General features: G+C 44.6%; 1 long non-coding RNA gene across 2 annotated transcripts in view; it reads left to right on the forward strand.

Moving 5' to 3' along the window:
- The window catches only part of LOC119565626, a 28,864-nt gene extending 14,295 nt beyond the window's left edge, over positions 1-14,569 (forward strand). Inside the window, exons 1-3 of one of the 2 annotated variants that reach the window (XR_005224403.1) lie at positions 11,657-11,719; positions 13,019-13,204; positions 14,269-14,569. This is a non-coding gene — a long non-coding RNA (uncharacterized LOC119565626). Of the gene's footprint in view, positions 1-11,656; positions 11,720-13,018; positions 13,205-14,268 lie in introns of those variants that run through there. The other variant, XR_005224402.1, reaches the window with a different exon arrangement.
- Positions 14,570-16,998: the final 2,429 nt, after the last annotated feature.

The raw sequence follows: 16,998 nt of genomic DNA on the forward strand, positions 1-16,998 counted from the left end.
AGAAAGGAGTGACTGGTAGACCCTACATTTTCACCCATCCTCTTCCTGCACTTTAAGGTGGGAGGAAGGTCAGGAAACATGGTCAAGCCTACTCTTCCTATATCCACAGAAATTCCGTTCAAGGAAGCAGGTATAACCTCTGAAACTCATTGCTACAAAATATCACTAATGCTCAGTACAGTACTTGGGATTCAGAAAAGGATTAGACATTTATCTGGCTAATGAGAAGCTCCATTGGCTAGCATAACATTTTCAGGAGGGAAATAAAATGAACTTTAAAATCCCATGAGGGACTAAGCTGTCAGGAAAGGAACTAAATGCCAATGCACTCGTCAACAGAGTTGATGATTCAAGTGACAATACTTCTTGTCACTCACTATGGATGCTACAGGGCATAAGCTAACTTCTAACTGATAGGAGTTAGAAAGTAACTTCCCTGAAGGGCAGGTTATTGCATAATTTTCCATTTCATGGTTTCTTACACATTCGTCTCAAGTATCTGCTACTGACCATAGTTGGAGACAAGATCTTGTACTAGCTGGATCACTGGCCAGGTCTGGTATAGCAATTCCCGTATTCCTCATCTGCAGCACGACTCTGAATGTACATGGGCGAGAAGGAAAATGTGGAAAACTCTGCCCCATTCCTGCTTAAGAGTAATATGTTAACACCTCCTCATCAGATTTTAATATGTCTTCCTCCTCCTCCTCCTCCTCATGACTTTCACAAACTTCATTGTCCTTTTCTATATTGAGTGACAAGAAGTATAGTTACTTGACTCATCATCACCTCTGTTGACCAGTACATTGGCATTGGGCACCTTTCATGATAGCTTAGTCCTTCTTGGGGTTTTGAAGTTGACTTTAACTTGCAATGCAAAAGTTGTGACAATTGGAAAAAGAACAGTCTGATTTGGAGTTGGGCAGCAGCAGGGAAGATAATGGTACCTATCTGTAGCTAATACATCTATCTAGATTGTTATATGGCACCTATCATTCTAGGAGAATCCTCATCTGCCCCGTTAGGCAGCTTTGGAGCCCTGAGCTATAGCATGGGCCAAGATCTGGTCCTCAGTTTAGAGAGATACACCTCTCTGCACTAAGAGGGGGAAAAAATTATCTCTAGCTCAGCTGAAAGGCTTGCAGGCCTAGAAAAATGTTTAACTGTAAAAGGACTGGTTCTAGTTTGTGTGTGAATCCAAAACTAGGTGATTTTATGTGGCCTGGAAACTCAGAAGAAAAGATTTGCACAGCTGTTCTGCTAATGAGGGACATACTCTGAATTTGTTTGTTGTCAGGGATGGTAGTTTCAGAGGGCACCCTTGTGATAAAATGACAAAGCCATAACAGTGCAGGAAGGCAAGATGCAAACTTATCCCCACAGCTCTATCAATGCAATCAGCAAAATACTTATTATGGAAATACTGGACCTCTTCTAAGCACAGATTTCTAATCATGATAATCAATGCAATGATTTTGTAATGCGCACAAATGTATCCCCAGCACTAGAGGAAACCAGCAAACTCACTTCATTTGTGACCGACTTTTTTTTAAACCTATGTTAGAGAAATACTTGATAAAAAATTTGTATACATGGAAAAATCTGAGTCCAGGCTTCCAAATGTTAAGTTTAAATAACCTGCTACATCACATTTGATTTTTTTTCCAAAGGCAAGAAAATGAAAATAATTGAACACTTGGCATTTACAAGATGAGAGTAGCCTTATGGTTTTCTAGCAGTCAGATACATCCCCCCCCCCCCCCCCACACCACCACCACTCTGAACTCTCTATTGTGAGCATAACTGAGACTGTAATGACTCACAGGCTGAATTTTTTTTGCTGCTGACAAACACTAATATTAACCCAAAAGAAAGTGGGAGAGAGAATGTAATGTGTGACTGAAGAAAGTGTAGGCAAGGTGATTATTACAGGGAGTTGTTTCCTGAGGGATACATTCAGCTTAAAGAAAAATATAAAAGTTTAAAGCCCACTAAACTGTGAAGAATAGTTTTTATTATAATTATTAACCTTGTGCTTAGATGGACCAAAAAGAAAGAACTAGTAACAAAACTGGGATATGTTCTCTGTTTCTGATCCCCTAACACAAGAGAGACATTACAATAAATAAAGGATGCAATAAAATACATAGAACTGTTCAAATAACAGTGTCTCACAGCACTTTACAATTATATAAAATATTACTGACAATGTTTTCAAAAAAAAAAAAAGGAGTACTTGTGGCACCTTAGAGACTAACCAGTTTATTTGAGCATGAGCTTTCGTGAGCTACAGCTCACTTCATCGGATGCATAGCATCTATGCATCCGATGAAGTGAGCTGTAGCTCACGAAAGCTCATGCTCAAATAAACTGGTTAGTCTCTAAGGTGCCACAAGTACTCCTTTTCTTTTTACGAATACAGACTAACACGGCTGTTACTCTGAAACCAATGTTTTCAAAAGTGTCCATGAATTTTGGATGACTCCACTCGGGGTGCCCTGCTCAAGACAACTGTGAGTTTCAAGATGGTTAGCTAAAATTGGAGGCCTCCAAAATTTGTAGATACTTCTGAAATCTTAACCATAAAGTCAATAGCCTGTAAACATTCAACTATAAAAATATCTTGGTTGACATTCTGGCCCCACTAAAGTCAATGGGAGTTTTGCCATTCAGTTCAATAGGGTCAGGACTTCATCCCTATAGTTTGGTACTGAAGACGTCTGAAAAGACCTTAAAATACTTGAGATGGAGACTGTAGGGCAATGAATGGGATTATATGACAGGGTTGCCTTTGACAGCAGGGGACAGGTCTCAGTAACCCAAGAGGTCCTATGAGAGTAGATATTCTGTGTGAAAGGCGTCCAGGCTATAGTGATATGTGCAGGGCCGGTACAAGGATATTTTGTGCCCTAGGTGAAACTTCCACCTTGCCCCCCCCACCCCCGCCATTGCATATCGGTTCATTAAGGGGCAAATCCCAATGAGCCTTTATAGACCTCAGGAGCCAGCCATGCTCAGGGGCCAGCCGTGCCCAGGGGCTGCTCCCCAGACCAGGTTCTTCCCTCCCCGCCCCCTGAACTCCCCTGGAGTGTGCACAGACCCCTCCCACAAGCCCTCCCCACCCCACCCCACCCCAGTGGTCCCCCACCCCGAGCTGTGGGTCCATTCACTGGCTTTGCTGGGCCACTGTAGCAGCTCGGCAGGGAGGAGCCGCCTTCCGGAGGCACCGGAGAGCCAGAGCGTCGGGCTTGCGGCGGCGGCGAGCCCCAGCCATGGAGGAGCCAGCACAGCACAGGGGGGCAGCAGCCCTGCAAAGGTGGCGGCGCTGCTAGTGTGGAGCAGCCACGCCCCCCACCCCTCCTGCCTGGGCTACAGCCCGGTGCCCCCCCCGGGGGCTCCTGCAGGCTGCAGCAGATGCATGTGGGCGCTGGCCCCTGTGCGTCCCCGGCTCCTCCCTCCCCGTACTTGGGCTCTGTGGCTCCCGGGTGTCGGAGTCACCGCCGGGGCACGGGGCCCTGAGCCTGCTCCGGGAGGGCAGTGGCAGCTCACACGCCTGGGAGCCACAGAGCCCAAGCGCGGCGAGGGGGGAGCTGAGGGGCACGCCTGCCCGGGCTGCAGCCCAGCACCCCCACAGGGGCTCCCGCAGCAGATCCCGTGCTGCCCCCCTGCGCCGTGCTGGCTCCTCCATGGCTGGGGCTCGCCGCCGCCACAAGCACGACGCTCTGGCTCTCCGGTGCCTCTGGAAGGCGGCTCCTCCCTGCCGAGCCAGGGCACCACTTTTTGGCACCCACAACCACTTTGTGCCCTAGGCGGCTGCCTAGTTCGCCTAGTGGTTGCACCGGCCCTGGATATGTGGCAGTGTACTGTACTTTTATTTTCATGAACTGAGGCTGAAGAGATGTGTATCTGATAAAATCATTAGTGTGGAGAGATTCTGGGGAAGTTCACATGATGCACACTTTGCTAATAAACCAAATTCTGCAGTCCTTATGCAGGCAGAAGTTATTTTGAATTCAATGGTCTCTTCATCATCATAATCATAGGTTCAGATCATTCTCTTCCATAAAGAAACATGCAGGAGAGGGCCTGAGCGGACAGACAACTCCACAAGTTTGTCTGTCCCCTCACCCCCATAGATGAAGATTGGGGTGTTTATGGCGGGGGAGGATGCAGATTGATCAGGCGGTGATTAAACCTGACCAGCGTGAGACAGCAAGGTCCATGGGAAGGGCTACACTCCTCCCAGCAACACATAGCAGCCATAGAGGGCTACATACAGCAGCTGAATCCTTGCTCTGTGCCAGGGTTTCTCAAACTTCATTGCACCATGACCCCCTTCTGACAACAAAAATTGCTAGGAAACCAAGGGTATTGAAGCCCAAGCCCAAGGTGGGGGGCAAAGCCAGGAGTGGGGCCAAAGCCAAAGCATGAGTGCTTCAGCCCAGGTCGGGGAAACTATAACCTGAGCCCTGCTGCCCAGGGCTGAAGCTGAAGCCTGAGCCCTACTGCCCAGGGCTGAAGCCCTCGGGCTTCAGCTTCAGCCCTGGGCAGAGAACCTTTGGCTTTGGCTTCAGCCCCAGACACCAGCAAATCTAACACCAGCCCTGGCAATTAAAACGGGGTCGCAACCTGCTTTGGGGTCCTGACCCACAGTTTGAGAACCACTGCTCTATGCCCTTCTGCAAGCCTCCTGGAGCTCATTCTCTAGCAGAGACACTTCAGACGTTTCCTAGGGAACGCGGGGAGCTGGAGACAATCTGTGAAGCCACAGAGCCCCACCTCCATGCCTTACTAAGAGAGAGTCACTCGATCTCAGTCTCATCTGCTGACTCTTCCTGTCTGTAGATGAGACTGAGACATTGTTTTAAGAAATAATACAATACACTGATGCCTTTAATTTGACATTAGTAAATACACCAAGGCAATTATTGATGATCACAATCTTCATCTTCACAGCGGAGGGAAAACAATGACGAACAGTAGAAATATGGCATCAGAAGGCACCAAATGACATACTTATGAGAAGTTACACTGTGAGCAGACCATGCACAAATATGGTCTTAGCAAGTTGCCTGTAGGTCACAGGATAAGCAATTTTGAAATGACTGAGCATCTGGACATAAGTACTGTAACATACTTACATTTGATAATCTACAAATTGCAATCTGGTTAGAACAAAATAAAGGAATTCTTACAGTCTGGCTTTCAGCAATGCAGCAGCATGTCAGGGATTGTGGGCCTCAAACTGGGCAGTGTTCAGACTGCAACCATCACCCAGCAGCCCACTTCAAGCAGTGGAGAAGGGGGCTAGTGGAGCTCTACCCCCACCAACGTCTCTGCCTACAAGGCTCCTGACTGTGGGAGATGTCCAGCGATTGGCTTGGATGCAGTACTTAAGCCAGAACAAGGCAAAGGAAGCTGTCCAAGCAACTAGGTGAATCCCTGACTGGCTGGCACTGTGGACCCTGCCTACTTGCCTGACTCCTGGTTCCTGCCTCTCAGCCTGCTCCTTTCCCTCCTTATCCCAGATCCCTGTCTGGTCCCAGTTCCTGCTTCCCTGCCTTGCTCCAGGTCCCTGCTTCTTTGCCCTACCCCGGCTACTGACTCTGGCTCCGACCCTTAGTTTAATCCCAGACTCTGACTCTGGTTTGCCCCTTGGCTTGCCTCCTGATTCTGATTTAAACTTTGACCCTTGGCCTGACTCCTGACTCTGTCTCCAGTGTGGATTCCCAACTCTAACCATTAGGCATGACTACCTATGTCCTGGTCCTTACAGCATTCTTGAACCGCTACCTATTCCTTCGACTGGGCCCAGCTGAGGCTGGACCCTGCAGAGTTCCCTGTACCCGCAGGGGCATCAGTGCTGCATGACAGGTGATCTGCCTCCAGGCAGATAACAGAGCATTGCAGGCACAGAACGCACAGCTGCTCACTGAGAATCAGGTGTTGTGGGAGCAAGCCCATCAACTCCAAGAAGAAAGTGCTGTGTACCTGTTCCATTCAGCCATGCTGTCACCTGAGCTGGGACCTGCTATTCCTCTGCCCAAGCACTTTAATGTGAGCTGCTCCTAATTCCAAGGCTTCATGAACTGGCGCCACCTCTTGTTATTGCTTTAACCTCAGACATACTCTTCCAGTCAGAGCAAGGTAGGCCTGGTATTCTGCTTGCTGACTGGGGAGGAGTTGGAATAGGCCTTCTCCATTGTTGGGATGCCTTCCAGAAGGTGATATCAACCATCTTCAACAACCCCGCTCCACTGATGCTGCCTTACAGAAACAATAGAAACTCCAACAACTCCAACTTCTTATGCTGCTCACTTCTGCTGTCTCATATCGGACATGGAACTGAATGAGGCGACCCAGTTATTTTATTTTTGATGGAGTTTGTGGGATGAGGTCAAGGATGAACTGGGCCAAGATGAGACCCCCCCCAAAGGTTATGGACACCTTCATAGATCTTGTTATCTGGATAGACATATGATATATGTGAGCAATGGGATGAAAGAAGAGGGACATCACAACTGTGCCCCTGCTATTTCATTCCACTCCACCATTGAGCTGATGAAGGTTAGACCTGGCCTCCTGGCAACTCACCTCTGATGAGTCAGAGTGCCAGTGATAACTTAATCTGTGTTACTATTGTGGTGAGCTAGGCCATGTTATCTCCAGTTGCCCCAAAAGGAACCCATCCTGAAGGAATCTGGAAAACAAGTCAGACCAGCTCCATGAAGGGTGCCCTGACAGTGTTCCCCTGAAACCCAAACTGATGTCCTGACTGGAACACGTCAGTTCCTGTCAGCCAGCAACACACTCACAAGTACCAGTTGAGTTATGAATCCCAGCCATCCCCAACCACTCCCTCCACAGCAGGCCCTCATTGACTCAGGTACAGCAGATAACTTTATTGGTGCCCGGGCCCTACAGATTCTCCTGCAGCTCAAGCCCACTCCAGACCTAGTAGAGATGATCAAAGGGTCTCTCTTTGATGGAAACTAGTCAGTGCCATCCACTGACAACTTGCCACCCCCACACCCCCCAACAGGGACTATGATTACCCAGTTGAGCTACAACCTGGGGCAAACATACTGTTCAGGCCATATCCAATCACAAACTAGCCACTCCGCACACCTACCTTCAGGAAACTTAGCTAAGGTGTTTATTCACAAATCTACCTTGCCCACTGGGACACCAGTCCTCTTTATTAAAAAAAAAGAAAAAAAAAGAAAAAAGAAAAAAAGATGGCAGCCTCCAACTATGTGTGAACTATCAGCCGGTGAATCAGGTCACTATTAGAAATGGATACCTGCTACCACTAATCCCTGAGCTAATGTACTGCATGGCTGCTGCTCGGCTTATACATAAAACTATGGTGGAGGCATACAACCTAGTATGTGTTAGAGTTGGGGACAAATGAAAACTGCCTTTATTACAGCAACTTTAATTATCTTGTGATGCCTTTTGGTTTGAAAAACACATTCAAAACATTAATGTTTATTAATGATGTACTCTGGGACATTCTGGACCAACATGTGGTAGCTTACCTGGGTGACACTTTTTTTTGGACAATGACAAACACGACACCATGCATATCTGTTCCATCCTGAAGAGGCTATGCTGACATGGCCTCTATGCTAAACTAGTAAAATGCACCTTTGATTAGTTCACCAGAGAATTCTTGGGGATCATCTTATCCCCTGCGGGTACTGAAATGGACCCATGCAAGGTAAAGGCAGTCCTCAAGTGGGCAATGCTACAGAACATTCCTGAGCTACATTTCATGGAGTTGTCAAACTTCTATCAAGTATCAGAGAGGTAGCTGTGTTAGTCTGGATCTGTAAAAGCGGCAAAGAGCCCTGTGGCACCTTATAGACTAACAGACGGTTTGGAGCATAAGCTTTTGTGGGTGAATACGCACTTCGTTGGTTGCATTTGACGAAGTGGGTATTCACCCACGAAAGCTTATGCTCCAATACGTCTGTTAGTCTATAAGGTGCCACAAAACTTCTATCAGTGGTTCATTCTGGGGTTCTGGAAGTGGATCACCCCTCTCACTGCCCTTCTCCACAAAACCAGCAGATTCCTCTAGTCTCCTGAGGCCCAGCGGGCAATCAAACAATTAAAACTCGCATTTATCACTACTCCCATTTTGGTCCACCCAGATACCATGCAAGCCTTCATCACCAAAGGGATGCCTTCCCACTTGGTGACAGGAGCAGTGCTATCCCAAAGGCACAGTCCTTCAACAGTTTTTACATCCATGCACCTTTTACTCTAGGAAACTCACACCTTATGAATTTTGGAGAAAGAACTCCTGGCAATTAAGACCACCTTCAAAGAGTGATGCTACTATCCAGAAGAGGCCTAGTGTACATCAATCATAAGAAACTAGAATATTTGCATAAAGCCAAGGCATTCAATCAATGATAACATCAGTGGGCCTTACTCTTTTTGCACTTTGATTTCGTAACCTCTTATCATCCAGGAACCAAAAATAGTAAGGTTGTTGTAGAACTACCCAAGTCCCATGGGTTTGAAACCTTTCTGACAGGTGTAGACCACTCACATTGTCTGCACTGACCCACTCTCCTGCCAGGATACCGCCTGGCTCTGGGTGGATCCAGTCATCTGCTTCCATGGCCTCCTGGAGTGCATCACCTCCAACAGTGGTGAGCAATTTCTCTCCCACTTCTGGCAAGAAGCTCACCAGATTTTGGGCATCTGCTCCTGTCTTTCCTCTGTCTATTGCCCCCAGACAAATGGTCAAGGAGAGAGAACCAACCACATTCTGGAGCAGTATCTTCAACGCTACATAAACTTCCACCAGAACAACTGGTCCTTGCTGCTACCTCAGACACAGTTCATGTACAATAATGCAGAACATGCCTCTATGGGGAAAAGCCCCTTTTTTACCCTTCAAAGTATCAGTTCCACCTTCAGTTTTACCCAGAGCTACCTGCAACTTCCCACAATCCAGCAACATTGAACTGGATACAACAGATACATCAAACCCAAAATGACCCAAGTATTCATCTCAAATACCCCAAGAAGTGCTACAAACAATATGTGGACTGTTTACAACAGGAGAGGTCCACGCTTTTGGTAGGTCAGAGGTATGGCTCTCAATGAAATACCTACACATGGATAGGCCATTTCATAAATTGGACTACCAGTTTCTTGGCCCCTACTGAGTTTGCCAGCAAATTAGCCCAGTCACCTTTGAACTCAACTTACGCAGTTCTCTCCAAATATACCCTGTTTTGCATATATCACTCCTGAAGCCCCAGATTCAGGACTCATTTCCTCACCGTTCCCAATAGGGTGACCAGACATCCCGATATTATCAGGACAGTCCCAATATTTGGGGCTTTGTCTTATATAGGCACCTATAACACACATTCTCCGGTCCTGATTTTTGCTCATTATTTTTTGAGGGACAAAAAATAAAGAAAAATGCCGTCATGTGTAGTTATCCTAAAATGCTGGAATGGGATGGGGGGTTGAGCCTAACCCACTGAAGTCAATGAAAAGATTCCCATTGACATTGGTGATTTTTGGATCAGACCCCAAGAATACATAGAGAGTTCCATACGTGTTTCTGGTGTGCCAGATCCTGCTCTTATGGAAGTTAATGGGAAAACTTTAATGGTGCAGGATCAAGTCCTTTGTCAGGAGTCATTTGTATGTTGTACAGTAGTTACTTCTGAAACACTAACATTTTTGGTTACCAAAGTTATACAGTGGTCACTTGTGTTGAATGATCTATACACCAATTCTCCAAGGGACAGGATGCAGGTAAACAGTACAGCTGGCATCCTTCTTACTCTTAGGCTTGCAATGAACAATTCTCCCAGCATCTGATAGCCCTAGGCCTGGATCACATACTGTGATATGGCACTTGTCTCTCTGGGATTTGGAAGTTAAAAAAAAAAATCACTGGATTGACTGTAAAACAGGGATTTATTTTAAATTAATTTCTGATATTTCCACTAACTGTATAAAAATGAAACTGACCTGAAAAAGTAGGTCTAACCAGTTTTGTTTTATTTATTTAAAACATGTGCAATGATACTTGCAGGAAACAAGTTACCATTGGTTAGGCTTTTAAGGTCCTGCTGGGAAGGGGGAGCGGCGGAAGAAGCCAGCCTGATAGAGAATGTTGCACAACTGGAAAAGGTGAAGTTCAGAGCAGCCGTGGGATTACAAATCCTGGAGTTGCAAAGATGAATGTAATGTAGAGGTCAGCGTCTCTAAGGGGAGGTGAAGGTGTTGACTGCTCTGTCAACAGCCTCCCTTGTCTGCTAGAGAAATATCACTTTAATTTTTTCCTCCCTTTCCATTTAAAAAAGTCTTCAAGAGCAATAATAAAAACTCTCCACAATGTTTTCTTTTTAACACATCCAAAGTATCAGAAAAAGATGTCATTTAAGACAAATTCTGCCCATCCCTATGGCAACTAATGGAAGCATTTAATACTATATATACAAAATGTAATTTGCTCCCCCGTCATTCCTAGTTATACTTTTCTTTTTATGCTAAAATTGCTCCATGCCACCTACAATGTTTTGAAAATGCTCCTGAAATGACATACATCAGAAGTGCAGCATCACAAAGAGAGAGATCAAATGACCAATTAGAAAACGAAATATTGATCCTAAAAAAGCAATTGATGAAATTAACAAGTGCTAGAAACATATACATCTGAAGGGTCATATTTGTAATTTTAGAAGACTCCATATTAAAACCAGTGTTATTTCTGTGTGAAAAAGGTATCTAATGCTAAAGATTAAGTCAGTAAATGTTCTGACATTTAAAATATTTAAAATATTTGTTTAAAATATTCCCATGCAGAAATCAGATCAGTGTGCCCTGGCAGGTAAGGAGTAACAATCTTTAAAAGCTACTGTATAGTATAATTCTTTGGTTGCAGCCTCCTGAACCCCTTCTCTTTCAGCACAGTACAAAATAGCACTAGAATTTAACCTAATTCAGCTGAATTCATGGCTTAAATATGAAAATGGAAGTGTGAAAGTAATGTGGCTGTTTCATCTCCCTTTCCAGAATGAGAGAGATGAGGAGTATTCATTATATATAGTTAAGTGTTGTGAAGCCGCTGGTGTAAAGAATATAATGAAAATTAGCGACTGACCATGCAAAATATGCGCCTTTTATTATTGCTCTCTGTACCTGCTTCTGATTCAGGCTGATGCTATCTGTCTTCTAATATACAGTATAATGTATCATTATTTAATTCAAGCTCACAATGAAATAATTCCTCCTACATCTCTCCACTTGAAATTGTGCAACATGCACAAAAAACAGGAACCCAATTTCAGTTAGGGTAGATTTTAAAAGAAGGCATGACCGTAGTCAAGGAGCTCGCATAGCATTGTTAAGAACAGGAATATTTTGCAGTCATGGCCTTTGGTACTTTGTTGCAACGATGAAAACATATATAGATATTTTTAGGAGTGGGCTCTTTGGCTGTTCGTGTGGTGTTATCTTAACTGAAGCATTCCAGGCATGAGAGGAGTTCATCCCAGTCATTCCTGAGCATGTTGGGCCACTGTTGCCTACATTCTTAAAAGTTCTTTTTCAGAACATTGCGCTCTCTAAACAAGAGGTCTTGTGTAATCACCAGCTAGCAGCACATCCCACCACTCCACAAAGGACCACAAAGCAAGAAGCTATAAGATGGTTAGCTTAATAGCTGACAGATCAAGTAAGTATTTTTGCCTCTTTTAATTAGGGACATCCAACACAGGCTAGTGAGAGTAAGCTATTAACAACTAATTTCATGGATGTTTTCTGCCAATATTTCTGCCAGGGTTGGCCAGGGAAGTGCAGCTTCCACAAGTGGCATACATTGATGTATGTGTGACTACACCAATTTACCCTGCTGAGGATCTGGCCCTAAATATTTAGATTTTCATAGAAGAATCTGTTTTAAAACTTTCTTGTGTAAGTTTTCTGTCGTCCACAATCTCTTAGACCATTGTGCAAGCAGACTGAGCCACATCATGGTGTCGCTCAAAGATTCTGAGGTCCTAGTTTTAACAAAGACCCCTTCCTGCTAAGCAGCTGAATTTTCTACTGAACTTAGTGGGAAATGAGTGTGTGCTTGGTACCTTGCGGGACTCAGGCTTAAAGAAAGGACTAATTTGGAAAATATCTCTCCACAGCAGACAGATGGTGAACACAAAAGGTAAAGGATGGAATGGGCTAAGGCAAGAGGTGGGACTCTGTATGCGGTGGGAGTGGTGACCCTTTCTCCCCTCTCCTCAATCTGATGTGTCCATCGTCAGTATCTGCTGTTTGGATTTGGGTTTTGCTTTGTATTTCAGTTCATATTGGTATCTGAATACCTTCCACATGGCCTGATTTATATACAGGGTGAAGACAAATTGAAGATACAACAAATCCCAATTTGATTGGATCCCAGACTGAAGTTGCCAGATAGGGAAAAGGGTCTTGATTAAAGACAGTTGAAAAAAAAAAGCTTTTGCCAAATAAGTTATGAGGCAAATAGGATTCAGACAGATACACAGCTGACTGAATGCCACCAGAAAAATTGTCTAATATATTTGACAAAACCCAGCAATATTTGCCAAAGAGCATAGGGCCAGATTGTACCACTGGCTAATCACCTGCAAAGATGAGTAAACATGCAGAAGGTGTTAACCCTGTAACGTTAACTATGTTGCTGAGGATGGTATAGGCCAGCTATACCTTGCAGCTAATTAGCAGGATCTTGGACCCTTACCTATCACCCGAGGATTAGAAGGGAAAAATAGTGTACCTCCCTATCCTGTGATGCAAATGCGTAAAGAAGAGAAAAGAATAAAGTAAACATATAACAGCTTTTATTGAAACAGGTCACTTAGTAAGAAACAACAGTGAGATGTGGTTTGACAGTTTGGGGTTTAAAACCCAGGCCCAACCAAATAGGTGCTCTGGCAATAAACAAATAAACCTAAAACAAAAATACCCCAGATACTGCACCGTTTCTTGGTGTTCATAGGCAGTAGATGGTACGACCCCGTTGTCACAGGCGAATGATGGACCCTGGGTCTCAACCGCTTCTTAAATGGAGATCAACAGGATCTGCTGATGCTAAAGAGAGGCCTGGCTCTGCGATCACCCGAGGGTGAGCGACCAACAGGACCTCTGTACCTCTCGCTGAAAATGATGTGGGATTCAGAGATTGGTAAGCACAGTCATGGTTCTTAATTCTGATATCTTCAGATGCTGATCTTCTGATCCTCAGTGCCGAGCAAATACAACGGTACCATGATGGTCTCTAGGACGGACAGCAACTAAGCTGTGGGTGCTCAGAGTTTATATAGGCACAAGCGCGCCACGGTTCTGAGGTAAAACTGGCAGCTGTCCTGCTGGAACCTGTTTGAACCCAGTTCTGTGCTGACCGTTACCTGCTTTCCCAGCCAAAATTCCAAAAGGGCATGAAAACGTCAACAAGAAGTTAAACAAAGATGGAGTTGAGCTTTTGTTTGGCAGGCATGCCATTTTGAATTTCAGACTCCATGTCTAATACATGGTCAAATACCTTAATCAAATGTAAAGGCATAAAGAATAACTTATTTTAAAGCACAAAACAACTTATAATCGCTATTTAATATACAAAAACATGTTACAAAGGTGCCCCCTTACTCCCAAGGAGTGGGGTGGGAGTTGAGTCTGCTGTGCCTTCCCAGCTCACAGACTAGAGCAGCTGATACAGTGAAGCAGGAAAAGTAATTTGTGCCAAGCATAGAGCCAGCACAGGTTGCCTCCCCCACTCTGCAGTGCCAGTCCTAGCCCAAAGGGTAACTGTGGATCAGATTGTGACTCAGTCACAAACTGGTTCTTGGTCTGCACATGGGGCACTGTAACTATGCCCTGCCCTTTACTAGGGGCTCATGGCAAAACCACAATGGAGCCCACCTTAAGTGAATATTATTCCACCGATAGTATAGCATAAGAGAGCATTATACTGTACCTCATTTGGCTTGAAAACAGGAAGCAGTGGGTGGCTGTACATACTAATGGCCCTTACTAGAAAGATTCCTAGCCAGGAAGTACCCAGAATGGCTTTGGGAAAGGGCTTTATCTACGCAACAGAGTATGAGAGCCAAAATCTGGTACTATCTAAATCAGTCAGGGTTTTGCCCCTGTCTTCAGACAGACCAGGGTTTAATTCTATGAGACTATCAAGTGTACAGTAAGATATCAAAGATTAATATCAATACAAACTTGACTATAATTTTCTTTTAGATGACTGGACCTAAGAAAAAAATGCCCTTTCATGGAAACAAATGTAAAACCACAAACCTGAGGATGTGAACACACCAAAACAGAATGTACATTTTAAGCAGAAGAGAGATGCAGAATACTTCCCAAGAAAGGGATTACTGGGGAAAAAAAATCTTTGGAGGCATAAAAGGATGAAAGGCAAGCAGCATGCTGGGATACATCAATAAAAGGGCAGCATACCAATCAAAAGACATGATGCTACTGGACAAGGCATTTGTACATCTCAAAATAATGTATTCAGACACTTTAAATAAAACCAGAAAGGCACCCACAATGATCTGAGTTTTTTTGGGAGGGAGGAAATAGAGGGAAAAGGTTGACTTAACTCTTCCTGATGAAGAAAGCTTTTTGAGATGAGCAGTTACAGATGCTGAAAATGCTCATCATACACATTGGGATCCTCAGCTGTTTAAATCCATGCAGCTCCACAGACTCTGAACTAGATGTGGCACAAAGACCACATACTGGCCACTGAGTAGCATGTAAAGATTGAGTAAATACTTTTCTAGACCCTTCAGATTTCTGTTCTCCCAAACTTGTCTTTCTCCCTCTACATTTTTACTTATGTCCCTCCACTTTGAAGATTAATTTTGTTAATACAGTTATTTAAATACTAAATGTATTGGGCTGCTCCTCATTAATATGGCCAACGAGCTCATTAGACCAAGATACCACTCCTAAAGAGCACTTCTGTTACTACAAAGTATTATTACTGTAATAATGAAATGTGCTTTCCATCCTCACACCCAGTACTCTGCTTGTCTACTGCTCACAGGACTCCACCTCCACCGGTCCACAAGAAACATAGCCTTTTCACCTTCCAAACCCCTCATTTAACCCCAGACTTCCCAATATCTTCTCCTCTTTGCTGCCGTAGATGGCGTCTTTCCCCTCCTCTCCTCCCTGGAGTAATTTCTTTATTCAAGTATATTCCATATCTGAAGTTAGGGTAGGGTGTCACAGAATCAGAAATTAAGGCAGCCGTGTTTAAGGGGTCAGATAGATCCAGAGTTCAGTGAGCTGTAGCCAGTCACAGGAAAGGATTTTTAAAATACCTGTACACTGGAGAAATAGCCATAGAATAATTGTTCAAATCCATGATCTCTGGTTGGCTAATAAAGGCCCTGAGGCAGGGTAAAGGGATTTGCATATTATACTATTGTTGAGAAACGTTCTTATTGTCATTATGCAAGCCACACTCCCACAGCCAGAGTGCAGGGAATTGCGTAACTAAGAAATAACTAAGTGGGTGGATTCCCTGCTCTGTGATGGGCAGAGACAAATCTATCTCAGTAGCATTCTTTTCAGTTTCAGTAGGTCTGGGTTTTTCAGAGAGATTTCACTCAGTGCTCTGCATTTCTGCCTTTAATAGTCTTTAGGAAACAAATAGAGTGGAGCTTGTCTCCCCATCTTTACATGTGTGTGAAGCCACACCACTCTCCTTCCACGATGGAGACATTGCATACTAACCGTAAGGGAAACTCTAAATCAGGCGTTCTCGCCACAAAATTTTTGGTGGCCTCAGAGTGTAGCCACCAACTCTCACTGACACTTAAATACGTAATTAACTTTAGGAAAAACAATTAAATATGCGCAGATTCACATCCAAATCATTGAAATGTATATTTATAGAGGTTTTTGGCAGACTCAGTAACAAAAATAATGCTGCCTCTCCCTTCAGTCCCCCCGCCCATCCAGGGCTTAGTGGGTCCTGGGGCTTGCTGTGAAAAGTGATATTTGTTAATATTGCAGCACTTAGTAGCTACCGGGGAGGCTATGATAAGTGATATTAACAAACATGCAAGTATCACTTTTCGCAGACAGCTAGTAAGTTTGCTGTGAAGAGAGAGACTTGCATGTTTGTTAATATCACTTTTCTCAGCAAGCCCCAGGACCTGGAGGCCAGGGCCGCATGGCCAGAGCCGGGGAGGTCCGTACCCACTGCCCCGTGGTCGGAGCTTGGGGCTGCATGGCCAGGTTCCTGATGTCCCACCACTGGAGCCTGCCACCCAAACCCCTTCCCCCCAAGGTGAGTCAAGAACACGCCTTGCTCCTGCAGCATTGTGCCCCACCTCTCTCCAGAGGCGGTGCAGGGCGGCACATCCAGGAGTAACAAAGAAGGAGAGGAAGGGACCGATGCTTTGCCCGCCCCCTTCCCATCATTGCCCAGGAGGCTGTCATGGCCTCATGAAAAGCCCCCGGTGGCCGCATTTGAGAAATGTTGCTCTAAATGCATCATTACTTTAGAACCATTGAGCTTTGCTTTTGCTTCTGAGCTAAAACCCTTTCACATTTTTTCTTAAGGACGCAGACACTTGACTAACTACTGTTGATAAATTTGGAATGAATAATAAGTCATCCCTAATAGTTTAACACTGTCAAAAAAGTTCTCAGTCTATTCAGAGTTATAGCCACATTTTAAATGACTCATATTTTCTCTTTTGAGGGATGTATCCCATCTGCTTCTATGTTATGTCCCAAATGAGCAGCTTGATTCTGGAAGGAGGCACATTATTCTAACTTTACAAACCATGTTTTACAATTTTTTTCCAAACCTCTTAAAAATGTTCCTCTATCTTTATCCCAGTTTTCAATAAAGCATGCCATCCAAAGAACAGATAATGCCACTTAACCCCTAGAGCACGTGCCCTAGTATTCTCTAAAGCACTGCTGGGAATATTCCAGATAGTC

Source organism: Chelonia mydas, chromosome 2 (assembly GCF_015237465.2).
Source record: "Chelonia mydas isolate rCheMyd1 chromosome 2, rCheMyd1.pri.v2, whole genome shotgun sequence".
NCBI lineage: Eukaryota > Metazoa > Chordata > Testudines > Cheloniidae > Chelonia > Chelonia mydas.